Consider the following 13,014-nt stretch of genomic DNA (forward strand, 5'->3'; position numbering starts at 1 on the left):
GAAGTTATTTATAGTGTTTTGTGACTAATGAAGGTATAAACATCTTTAACCAAAGTAATTTTACGTGAATTTAAGAAATATCATTTGGCTTAAAACACACACACACACACACACACACACACAAAATTTGCTATGCCTCTATAGTGAAATATCCAAAGAGGGTAAACACTAGACTTCAGGTTCTTTCATGGGAGTGACGTCTTCTCTTCCAAAGTTGTATCCTTAGGCTCTAACAGAGAGCTTGCCATAAAAAGGGGTGACCATATTTGCCCCAACTTTGTAAAGCAAACTTATTTTTTAGGAGAGATAAAACTATACTATGTAACTATGATATGAGGCAGCAAGTCATTAGAAGAGAGATCTGTATCAAGGTCTTTGCTTTATTTTGCATTATATTGTGTTTAGACTAGGTTCCCCTAGAAAGCAGAGCCTGAGACAGAGCCTGTGTGCAAATAGTTTATTTGGGGAAATGATACCAAGCAGAAAACTGGGAAATCTCAATACAAAGTGCACTGGTCATCAGTCTGACCACCTGGGGCTCAACTCCCCTGGAAAATGTTGAAGAGCCCTGTAGAATGAACTTCAGAATTATCTGCCTTAGGGAACTACTAGCTCTTTGTCTGCCACTGGCTAGGGATTGCCTATGGCTTATAACCCTCTGGCACTTCCAGGAAATGCACATTTTGAGTAACCTGAGGTTCTTGTCCCACAGCAGAAAGAAATATGTGATGCAGCTGAGGTGAACACCATCAAATTAAACCTGCATAAAGGCAGATGCTTCAGAAATGATCAAAGAAAAAGATGGTAGGGGGTATGAGGGAAGGCCCAAGGGATAGGTAGGTGGGTTTGTGTCTGGTCCACTTTCACTCAATAGAGTACGGCCCCTTTGCCAGGCCTGTCTCCATAATGGCAAGGGCAGGAGGAAGAGTCTTAACTAGAAATGTGGAGGTAGAAGAGCTTTGGCTGAAAGCCTCTGAGAAAGAGAAACATTATTTCAGAATAACATTTGGCAAAGAATTTTGCCAAACAAGTTGGCAGATGCAAATATTTATGTATCATTGATTCTATTTTCTGTAACAGCCAACATAGTTTTACAAAAAAAAAAAAAAGTATGACTTGCTATTTTATGGCCAAGAGAGCAAATGCAGCCCTCATGCACATTTGTAGAAAATTACAGACATCAATTAGCTTTTTCAAAACACAGAAAACATAAGTTTACCTACCAAAGTACCTCAGCAAATGGGGAAATTACCATGAACTCAGTTACTAAACACAGATTCTTATCTTAACAAAGAAGGAAAGAGCAGACACTTCTGTCTTAAGTTTAGATTCTCTCTAGGTGCTACAAAATACCTGGTATGTAGTAAGAGTTTTGAAATGGCAAATTGTGTAGTTTCAACAGAATCAAATGATAAATTGTCTCCCCATCCATATCTCCAAGGGAGAAAGACAGGAAAACATGGATTTTTTTTTTCCATTTAAAGGATATGAGAAAATGAGAGAAAAATACTCAAGGAGAGAAACATCAGAGAAACAGATCAGAGCTTGCAAGGACCCAAAAGTTAGAAAGAAAAGAAAACTTACTGCTTATCCTTAATCACAAGTGACTTATTTAAATAGACAAAATGACAGGCTGACCTCCATCTATTTTAACTGCCAAATCCTATCAGCAGGGTGTGATTACCTCCCAAGACCACCTTCTGAGGGGGGAGGGGGGGGGTTCTCAAGCCTGCCCTGAGAATCTCTGAAATTCCTTCCTCCATCCAGAAATCCGGAATTCTTCTAAGGAAACATTTGTGGCCATTAAACCAATTGGAGTTGAACCCATGTCCTAGAGGTTGACAGGACAATTTATTAATGTGCTATATAACCAGGTCTGGATTTTAAAAAGACATCACATTGACTTTTTTCCCTTCTTCTTTTTAAAAGTTTTACAAGATGCTAGTATCCTCAAGATCTATATCTGAAGGAAGAGAAATAGCAGTTTCTGGCCTAGGATTTCCTGTTATTAATTTAAAGAAACTCATATTTTATTTCAAAAATAGAATTAGAAGGAATTAAGCCCCAGGAAAAGTTAACTAAAATTATGTCCCATGAGTTAAAAGGAGACCTAGAAACTAGTATAAAACAGCAAACATACTTTCTGCAACTATATAACCAAAAAGAGTTAAATGAGATTATTCCTTCCAAAAAAGCCACAATCTTGTATGCCAGTCTTTTAGAGTCAGATAAGTAAATAATTAAACTTTTGAGTTTGCGTTTGCCTGCTTAATGGAATAGTTTTCCCGGTAAAACGAACTATATACATGTTTGTATTTCTTATCTGAGAAAATTTATTGTATTACCTCATTTTCCCAAAAATTAGAATTGGGAAGGTAGATATATATATCTGTAGAGAATTAAGAAGTAAATAAACCTGCTACTCACTGAATATTCAAAATTTTGTTCTATGCACTCAGCCTCAGCAATTCCCAGTATAAAATGCAAACCATGGCAAATGAATGTATTTACTGATGCAAAATCTTAAAGACATAGATCTTTTCATATCTAAGAAGTGTTTTGAGTTAAATTATCAAGAAGCTTGCTCTGAATCTCAGAAATCATTTTCTAAATCATTCAAATATAGATGTGTAAACTTTTTCCTGTAAATGCAATTCTGGGATTCCCAAGCGTTAATTGGATAATTGAAATCTCCTAAATTTGTGACTCTGGCTATCCTTTATGTTTCCAGCTGTTCTCTAGAGCAAGGAAAAGCTCTCAGACTGTGATATAATGCCACTCTATTGCTTTAGTCTTGCCTAAAATATATTACCCATGGACCATCATGATTTTTCCCTTAAGCATACAATTTAGCATTCCAGGCATTAATCTCTGTTGGATTAACAAAGAAAACACTTCATATTAAAGCAATGAAAAGTTGTTTATGTTCAAAATGATGAAAAGGAAATTCTGCAATATTTTAACTTTCTATGTCCCTGGTGAATAAAGAAAACATCCTAAGATAAAATGACATTTCAATTATCCTAAGTAAAAAGAGAGAAGGGCACACACACACACACACACACACACACACACACACACGGAAACCACAATATATCCTATGTGGACCTGAGGGTTTTTTCTTTGTTCTTTTTAGTTCAAGATGAAACAGCTGTTCATTGTTTAAAATAGAATTTCACATTTAGCTCTTTTTCGCGTCAAAAGGAAGCCATCTTATCCTTCCAGTTTGCTAACATTAGAGAGGAGTAAACACTCATTTCCTACATATATTATTTATAATGCAGACTTGTGAACTTTCGCATCCAGCATCAGACTGACCCCTCTCCCACTAGGTTTTGAACCTTCCTTCCCCTGACCCCATAACAGAGTAGAGTAACCTGAAGGTCATCTTTTCCTTTAATTCATTTTTTTAACACATGTTTCCTCATTGCAATCCGGCAGCTCTGACTAATCCAAGGGTTACTCCTATAAAAGGTGGAGATGGCAGTTATTTTATGACATTATATCAGTAGGCTGATATGAGTGTCTCAAAAGAAACTTCTTAATGGCAGTTAAATCTTTACAAGGGTTTCATATTTCCACTCCTTCGCTCAGAAGCCCAGATTTTTGTAAGTACCTGCCAATTCTATTTGAAAACTACATCTTCATTCCTTGAAACACACACACACACACACACACACACACCACTTTTATAACTAGCAGGTCTCAAGCTGTTTAAAGTAGCCTGAAACATGCTCATAGACCCTTAAAGTGAAAATGCAGAAAGATATATCTCTTTCAAAGGGGTATTTTAAAATAAATCCTCTGCTTTAATTTAGGGAAGTTTTTGAAACCTGTCACACTAAAACTGAATGGTCCACTTAGGTTCAATGCAAGCTCCACTCTGCCCAACTCCTTTACTGATAAAAAAGTTAACTGCCTGTTAAATTAAAATGCCAAAAATTCCTAAAATATAGTTAGCAGTTAATAAGGAGAAATCCAGACATTTTTCTTCTTACATATTCAGATGGTATTGCAGAAAGACTATAAAGGCACTGTTATATTGTGCTTTTCTAGAAATACAAATAGTTTCAAGATTTGTATCCAAATTGTAAAATCCCTTTAATGAAACGTAAAAGCTAGAAAATAATCATACAATTCAAAGAATAAAATTTAAAATTGGCTAATCCCATTCCATCAATTTACAGAGAAGGAAACTGAGGGCCAGGATTAAAGGCCTGGTCCACCGTACATTAATAAGATTTTGCTGTTTGTGGAATGAACTATGTGGCTGCTCTATCACTTTGTTGAACAGAGAGAGCCTAGGACATTGGAAATAAGCCAGCATAATCAGAATAGTTGATTCAATTTTTAAAAAATTAACATTGAAATTGAACCAACAGTTATTTTTCCTAGGCTAGTTAAAACCAAAACAGCTAAATCATGAGGGTTTTTTGTTTTCATCTTCCAATTAGTTATTCTGATTCATAGAAGATGCCTTCAAACTTCAGACAATTTTCCCAACATATGAAAGGGTAAGATTTTGTCCATTATCCCATATTTCCTGCCTGCTTTTGAATATTTATTCATTCAAATGTAGCTTTCATATTCTCTAAGCTCCTCTGTGAAGCCACTTCTTTTCACAAGTGATCTGAATTTTATCTCCAGTCATTTTAGAAGTTTGTAAAACATGAATGTAATAATAGTCAAAAGAGAATGGGAAATTCATTTCAAAAGGGATTTGTAACCTTTCCCTTTTCCCCATGTCTAAATACCACTGTTCACTTCTGGCTACTAGTGCTGGGCATTTATTCTCTATTTCTCATTTTGCCCACTAAGAAAATGGGGAAGAATCTAAAAGAATGGGCCATGTCTGAGATCTGACTGGTTCCCACCCTATGGAGACCCTGTCTCGCCCACGCAAGTGGCACTCCATAACCTTATTTCCACTGACATTTTTTTTTGCATCTTAGAAAAACTGGGCACTAGGAAGTATGTACTCCCCCAGGATCTTGAATTTACCCAATCAGACCTTACTCAGCAGCTCAGTGTCTTAACGACCCTGGCAAAATGACATGGGTCATATTTTCACATGGATGAACTATTCCTGAACAATTTCTCCAGTGTGTGAGGCACAAACAGGCTTTTCTTCAACATCAGGCATGCATGTCTTCCCCGCCTCTTGCTTTTTAACAAACATATGTATTGTGACCAGTGCAAAAGAAATTCTATTCTCCATTAATGTTTGAGTTTCTTTCCTACTCGCCCCCTTTTCCTACCCCCCTTCAGATGTCTCTCTCGACATTTCAAGATATCAAAAAAGTGCAGGACCTCTGTCTAGAGTTTTTTTTTTCTTTTTTGCCTGTAGAAATAGAAACTATGTGGCTAATTCATTTTCCCTGTACTCTTTCTACATAGGAATTTGGGGCAAGAAGTATCAATTTCCACAGTCATTTTGGCACTTAAAAACCTGCATCTTCTTCCTCCTTGGAACTGATCATAGCTGTTAGGGGCCACTCTATTTCATGAGATGCCAAGTTTGGGACTGGAAATGGATCCATTATAAATTAAAATTTTAAATACAACTATACCATAATCGTTGCTAGTTATGATTTCAAAAAAGAATGGCATCCCCAAATCCCCAAATACATGGTATCTATGTAATACCACATCTTATATTGCACTATTGTACACAGTAGATAATCCATAAATTTTGTTGAATGAATGAAGAAGTGAATGAGGAATCAGAGGAGTAAGAATTCCATTTTTTCCTACTCTTTTCTTTTAATTGTACCCCCTAATTATTCCTTAAAAAATCACTATACCTGTAAGACATCCCTTCCTGAGGAAAAAAAAAGTTTACTTCATTAAAGATAGTGTAAAATATATCCCATGGAATCAAATTGTTTATTCTTAAAAGCATTGAAGAAGACAAATTTTCCATGATATCACATAGACAATATGTTTCAAAACGTCATGAATCAGGAATTGAGTTACAGGTACTTGATAGTTCAACTTGGCTGTCATTCAGTAGCTCGGTTCACAGACTTTCATCTTGAGAGTCCTCCTAATGTCAGTATGATCAATAATAGGAAACTGGGTCCATAGAATCATTTATATGAATGGAAGAAAAAGATAGTCATCAATTATATAAGAAGTTATTAATTCCTTCTCCAAAGGTAATTTTTATGAAAAGATTGAAGGATCACATAGGCTCATTTCTGAGAAAGAAATTACAAAGTGGAAATCCAAGTGATGATATAGAAATTCTCAAGAAATCTATTTCCTTCCTTTGTGGATATACTACACTCATCAGTGTGTTCTGTTTGAATTGTGTCTGGGGCTGATTTTCTGAATACAGGCATGCATCTGTTTTGAAACAATCCCCTGATAGGTTTCCCATCATCAGTTTAATGACCCAAATTTTATGGCTCTCCCGGGCCCTTGAACATTGGGAGGTACTTTAATATCAGTTGTGTAAAAGAAGAAAAGATCACATTTCTGTTGGCTCAAAAAAAGAAATGCCTTAATAGCATATCCTGTTTTCTTAATACCAATCCTATCAATGACAGACTTTAGAGTTTTCCAGAAAAAAAAAAGTGTGAGTACAATCTAATTCTTCCTCAGTGATAAAAACAAAATGATAACTGGACACCAAGGTAATTACTGGACTATTCAAGAAGCCAATGAATTCTTGCCCACATTTTTCAGAACAAAGGAGTATAGTCTGTCTGGGGAACCATGTGAAATAATCCAAGAATTTTTAAGGTGCCTACCCTGAAAAGCAGGTGAAGATAAAGTCCATTTCAATGTTTATTCAGTTCTAGTAGTTTATTAATGCTTCCTTTTACTAATAACATGAATTTAAGGCTCAAATCCACTCATCCAGATAGTTCTAGATTGTCATAGGAGTTCAAAAGTTAATGTGATAGTAACAACTGCTTACCCATATATCTTAACTCTTATCTCTTATCACATAGCCAGAAGGTTCACAACTGAATTAATGAAATTATGTAGCAGTAGTTTTATAAGTGTAACAAAAGATCCTAAAGGGTGGTACAACAGATATCTTGTTTTACCCTGCAAACCACCCCTCCACAGACATCAACCACAAAATATCTTCGGAGCCCCCCTTGTCAAGTGACAGAAATTGCTCACTGCCTGAGATCACCATCATCCAGTTCTCTAACATCTCCACATAGAAAATCATACAGTGGCTTTCTAGAATTTTGGCTAAACATGGTTGGCAAAATGGCCACATTCTACAGAAGTCACTTCCAAAGAGAAGCAGGCCAGGGTAAACAGGTGCTTGAGCCCTTCTTCTGTAATTCCTGCAGGCAGTCTTCTGCTGGGATGGCAGAAAACTAAGAAGCCTCTCTTGAGAAAGTCACCGTCTGTCTGGTCCTGTCTCCTTATCTATAAAATGATGACTATTAGGTTATTAAATCAGAGCAGCTTATGCATAGAGTCATCAGCAACAGGAATTTGTCAACCATACAGTTAGTTTCATTTCCTCTCAAGAGTCATGAAAGGTATCCATCAAACAAATCTGGAAAATAATCTGGCTGAATTCTTAAAAACACTGACTACCTTAAACATTTTTTCAAGCCTTGTTTATTTAAAGTCATCTACTGAGATATTCCAGCATAATATATCTGTTAATTTAAAAAAGAAAACACAAACCTTGGAAATTCCTTTTTAATGTATCACTGATTCTTTTCAATATCCACTTATTGGTCAGTCTTCAAATATGGATTTGGCCTTTGGAAGTGGCCAAACATCATTAAGTATTAATCGTGTAAATAGGGTGGGTGGTGAAAGTGAGCAGTGCAAATTTAGATCAAAAATGAAGTGTGACTATAAATATAACAAGACTGCTTTTCCTCTGCCAATCACAAGTCAAGCCTGGGGGCAATTCCAAGGTTGAAGCTATGGATGAGAGGGTGATCTGACAGGGACAGCTGTCATCAGTCATCCTGTTGACCTTCGAGGTTAATTCACCTGATCTGGCTGGCTGACTAAGGGTCATCTCCACTCGCCCTCACTACCCCATGGGCATCCCTTTTGAAACTCCTTAAATGATTATAAAAAAAAAAAAAAAAGGAAAAGAGAGCCCTTCTTTCATCAGTAATAACAATTAATGCTTTCAACAAATGTTTATTGAACTTCTTCTACATATTAAACATTGTCTAAATAGGCTGATAAACAACATGGATGAAAATCCTATGCCCTAGGTAAGGACATAGAGAATAAAAAGGAAAAAAAATCAACAAAAATTTCAAATGGCAAATACATGTAATGAAAAATATGGAGACATCAGATAAAGAAAGATATCACATTAGGAGATTCAAACAGGCCTTTCTCCAATAAGGCAACATTTCTACTAAGATCTGAATGATTAAAAGGTACCAGCTAAAGGAAGTCATGGGGAGGATTTCCAGACTGCAGGAATGGTAAACCAAGTTCTAAGATAGGAGATAAGCCAGGTGATTTCTTTGGACTTCATGATCAAGTACCATGTGCCTGAGTAGAGTATAATGAGCAAGGTCCATTATACATCCAAGTAATTGTATTCTTCTGCCACAAGCATCACGTCACTGGCATTCTCAAAACATTTTGACAAAAAGCAGCAACTGAGCAATAGATATGAATTTTCCAAAGGTGAACACCTGGAAAGACACAGTACTAGCTTGTTTTGAAATGATCTCAGGTGTTAGAATTAAAACAAGATATGCCCTTAGAATCACACCAATGGAAATTTAACACATTTTTAAAGAAGATGACAGTGGCCAGTATTTAATTTGGGATTTTTTTCTAGGCCTAAACATTACTTCCTGCTCAGGCAAGCTTGAGAAGATGGGATCAAGGGAGTTTTGTGGTCCACTGAGCAAAGGATGGGAAAATCAGAAAGATTCTGAGTTATAATCCCAGTTGAGCTACCAGGTGACCTTTAGGCAAGCCATTCGACCTCCCTGTGCCTCATGCTCCCAGCTGGAAAATTGGATAAGACCAGCAGGATATCACTGAAAACCAGATGCTGTACAGAACCCAAGCTTTCCCAGCTAAATAAATTACCACTAAAGAGATGGGGGGGATGTGGAAATCCAATATATCAGCCCATGTGAAATGCCCAATTAATAATATTTGGTCCCTCTTTATATATAAAAGTTATTGATTTCTCCCATATTTATTAAATCAAATTAATAAAATGAGCAATTCAAATGAGAACACTATTTCCTGAGATACTTAGAAGTGTCACTCTAGCTTACGTTTACTTTGCCATAGCATACTTGCAGGTTAATAATTGTTACAATCCCAGTCTTGCCTCATTACACCTTCCCATGACAAGTCACGCCAGTGTCAATGACACACAGCTAGAACAACAAAGAGAAGGCCGAAATAGGAGTTTATTTCCCCATTTTTCAAACAAAATAAACTTGCAGTTTCTATGTGAAACAGAACAACGATGTTTTGTTAAGTATTAATGAGATATTTAAATGGAGAGCAAAACGTCTATCATTCATTAGAATGTTTTGTCTATATCAATAATGAGTAATATTGTGCTTACAAAGACCAATTCAGGAAACACAAAAGTATTTAAAACTGAGGATTTTTATCAATTTAAATCAAAACCCCTCTATTAAGTCCCATGGGAAAAACTATGTATGTGTATATATTCATTCAAATTAAATTATTTACTGCATGAAGAATACTGATATAGAAACTGATCTATGATAAAGTTAATATTTGAAGATATTTGAAAAGTAACTGATTCTGTAACTTGAAATTGGACCGCAGGTGGTAACACAGACTTCAGGCATCATCTGCAGGCAAACCTGCTCAACACAGGTGTATATCATTCCAAACATCTGCATGTTTATGAATATCTAGATTTCTGGTTTAATTTTTCCTTTTCCACTTGGATATTTTTGATGTCATGTGAACATAGAAAGGAAATTAATTGAGCAAACTAAAGATATTAAAAGTATTACTGCAGGTTCCAGCATTTGCCTAACATTACACTAAAGGATTCTATACATAGAATGTATGTGGAATGAAAAAGCAATTTAAGTGCTCTCCTCTCTCCACCAAAATTTAACAAACAATTGCCTCTTCCCCCTGGGAGATTTGTAGGGGAGCAATGATGCCTTCTTGGATTACATTACCTGTGAATAAGACAACTTTTGGCTGGTTGCTTTCCTTTTACCACAGTCTAGTGATATTCCAGACAGATGCTAAGGTTGCTTTGTTTTACTTTTGCTGGATATTCTTTAATCTTCATTCTGATAAAAGCATTTTATCACCTGGGAACAAATTTTTACTTCCTAAAGATTCCATGGACAATACTCCGGCATGACGGATGAGTGGCTGAAGCTTATACAGGTGAATAACCTTGATAAAGTTGCCCAATATCTCAGAAACTCATTCTTGCTCATTTATGAAATGGAAAAGGTAATAATAATCTCAAAATACCATGATAAAGATCACCAAAATAAAAGTGTTTTGCCAATTATACCATGCTATAGGAATGTTACCTCTTAATGTTCTTGAATGTTGTTTATCTTCATGAGGTTGCCTTGAGGGAGTTACCCAACTAGGTAGCTCCTCATCCCCACTTGTACTGCAGAATAGATGCCTGACTGGACCTGAATCAGTTACTCTAGATGAACCAGCCAAGCATTTCCTGAGATGCCCAAATCCTGGGAGAGCCAACTGAGGGACCACAGGACGGGAGTCACAGCCACCTGTGTATACATTGGCCCATCTCATCATTCCTCAATCTATAATAATTAGCTATAAGCATTACATTCAGGAGACCATAGGAGTAAGAAACTACATTATTTAATATGTACCAATCAAGTAGTATATCTTTTTCCTGTGCTCATTTCCAGTGGGACATTATCTGTTTTGTTCCTAAGCATGGGTAAGGATCTGGAACAACCCTAGCCAAAAAAGATAATAATAACCAAGAAAGAAAGAGAAAGGGAGAAAAGGAGAAGAGAGAGACAGGAAGAGAAGGAGGGAGAGAAAAGGGGAGAAGGACAGAGGGAGGGGAAAAGAGAGGTTGAAAGAAAGAGCAAAGTAAACTTTGGAAGAGGAAAGAGTAGGGAAAGAGAAGAGCCAATCCTTGCAAAGTCACAAGCAGGTACACAAACTGTATACTTGGAAGCTTATATAGAAGTATATAAATCAGCTATCCGTCATGTTCAGAAAACAAAGACACTCAAGGTCAGTAATTTTCATACAATTATATTGATGGCACTTTAAAACAGAGAAGTGTTAAGAAATAAGCAATACCCTTCCAGTATAAGTGTTAGAGATCTTCTGAATGGAGGTTCTAGAGACTAATATATCTAAATTTTTAACAGCCAGAAATTAGGTAAGGCTTGGAAGGAAAAAATGATTGTTATATTTTATCATGTACTTGCATGATCTTTTATGCCATCTTTCTTCTATACTGAGGTGTTATCTTTTAAAAAAATTGTTCAAAAAAATAAAAAAATAAAAAATAAAAAAATTTGTTCATAACTCTCTATTCTCTTAGCTCTAAACTCATTATCACCACAGCACTTACATATGCTAGCCAAGCTTAGAGCTGTGGTATACAATGCTAAATACATCATTCATTTTCAGTGAATAACTGTTTAAAATCAATGGAATATAGAAATATCAACATAATGGAAATTTCTGTGTAACACATGGATTTTAAAATCTTGGCCTGGCAAAATTTGATAATTGGAACATAGTTTCAACAGAATGAAGACATGTGGATATATATATTTCTTGGAAATAATTGAATGTGCAACATATATTTTTTAGGTATTATGCTTATTAGGCTTATGTTGTGTACTACCCAAATGATTGGTTTAAATTTCATAAAACAATTTAATATTGGAAGGTGAAAGTAATCTTTTCCTTCCCTTTTATAACTAATAATTCTTGAAACTAGTTTGCATGTATGGACAGCCCTAGTCATAGAGTTACCCATGAAAAGATATGATACAACTTGGGAAAGGAAATTCCCATCATGCTTTGTTCAGTTAGTACTAAGAGTATTGAAGAGTTTCCCCCACTCTAATCCCTACAGTAGTGCTGGTAAAGAATTAGTAAAGTTAGCATGCCTACAAACTTCTGGCATTTAGCTGAAAGCAAATTACTATTTTTGCTATATGAAGATTTTGGTGAAACAGTATAAAGTATTTCAGTGGCACCCAGTTTCTAGAGCCTCTTGGGTTAATAACATGTATCTTAAAATTTTACTTTATTTAATTAATTCATTTATTTGATAGAGAAAGCACATGTATGCACACACATGCAAGCAGGGGAAGGAGGAGAGGGAGTAGGAGAGAACTGCAAGCCGACTCTACACTAAGTGCAGAACAAAGGGCTTAATCTCAAGACCATGAGATCACGAACCTAGCCAAAACTAAGAGTCAGATGATTAACCTACTGAACCACCCATGCACCCCAGTAATATGCATTTTAAAGCCTTCCAAAATAAAAATAGACATTTTATGCAATAGATTATAATGGGATCTTAAAGCCTGCCTGATCTATTTGGTTAATATAAAGAATATTTGCAAAATAAAAGCAACTCACTTTCTTTAGAAAGAATTTCTGTTAGCTTATTTATATCCAATACATCCTTAATTATTCATGTAAGCCAAGCCATTATTAATGTACCAAGTTGATCACTCATTAACTCAAAATAAGCAATTAAAATAAGTCAAGTTCATAATCCAATATACCTAGAATTAAAATGTATGGCAGAAATATATGGGAAGAGACGTAACTTTAACCTGTAAAATTTGGTCTGTTTCAATGGCAAAGCTTCTAAAACTAGTTTATTTCACAGGCAGGCTAATAAGTAGGTAACTACACAGCAGGATATATTAACTGATATTATATGATACACAAAACTCAACCTCCAATATTACCTTTGATATATTACAGCATTCGGTATGTTCTAAAACAGCTCACTTCACATTTGGATGCTCACCAAGTTCTCTGAACTTTACCTAGTACTTAAATGTG

The sequence above is a fragment of the Canis lupus genome, chromosome 24 (genome assembly GCF_011100685.1).
Source record: "Canis lupus familiaris isolate Mischka breed German Shepherd chromosome 24, alternate assembly UU_Cfam_GSD_1.0, whole genome shotgun sequence".
NCBI lineage: Eukaryota > Metazoa > Chordata > Mammalia > Carnivora > Canidae > Canis > Canis lupus.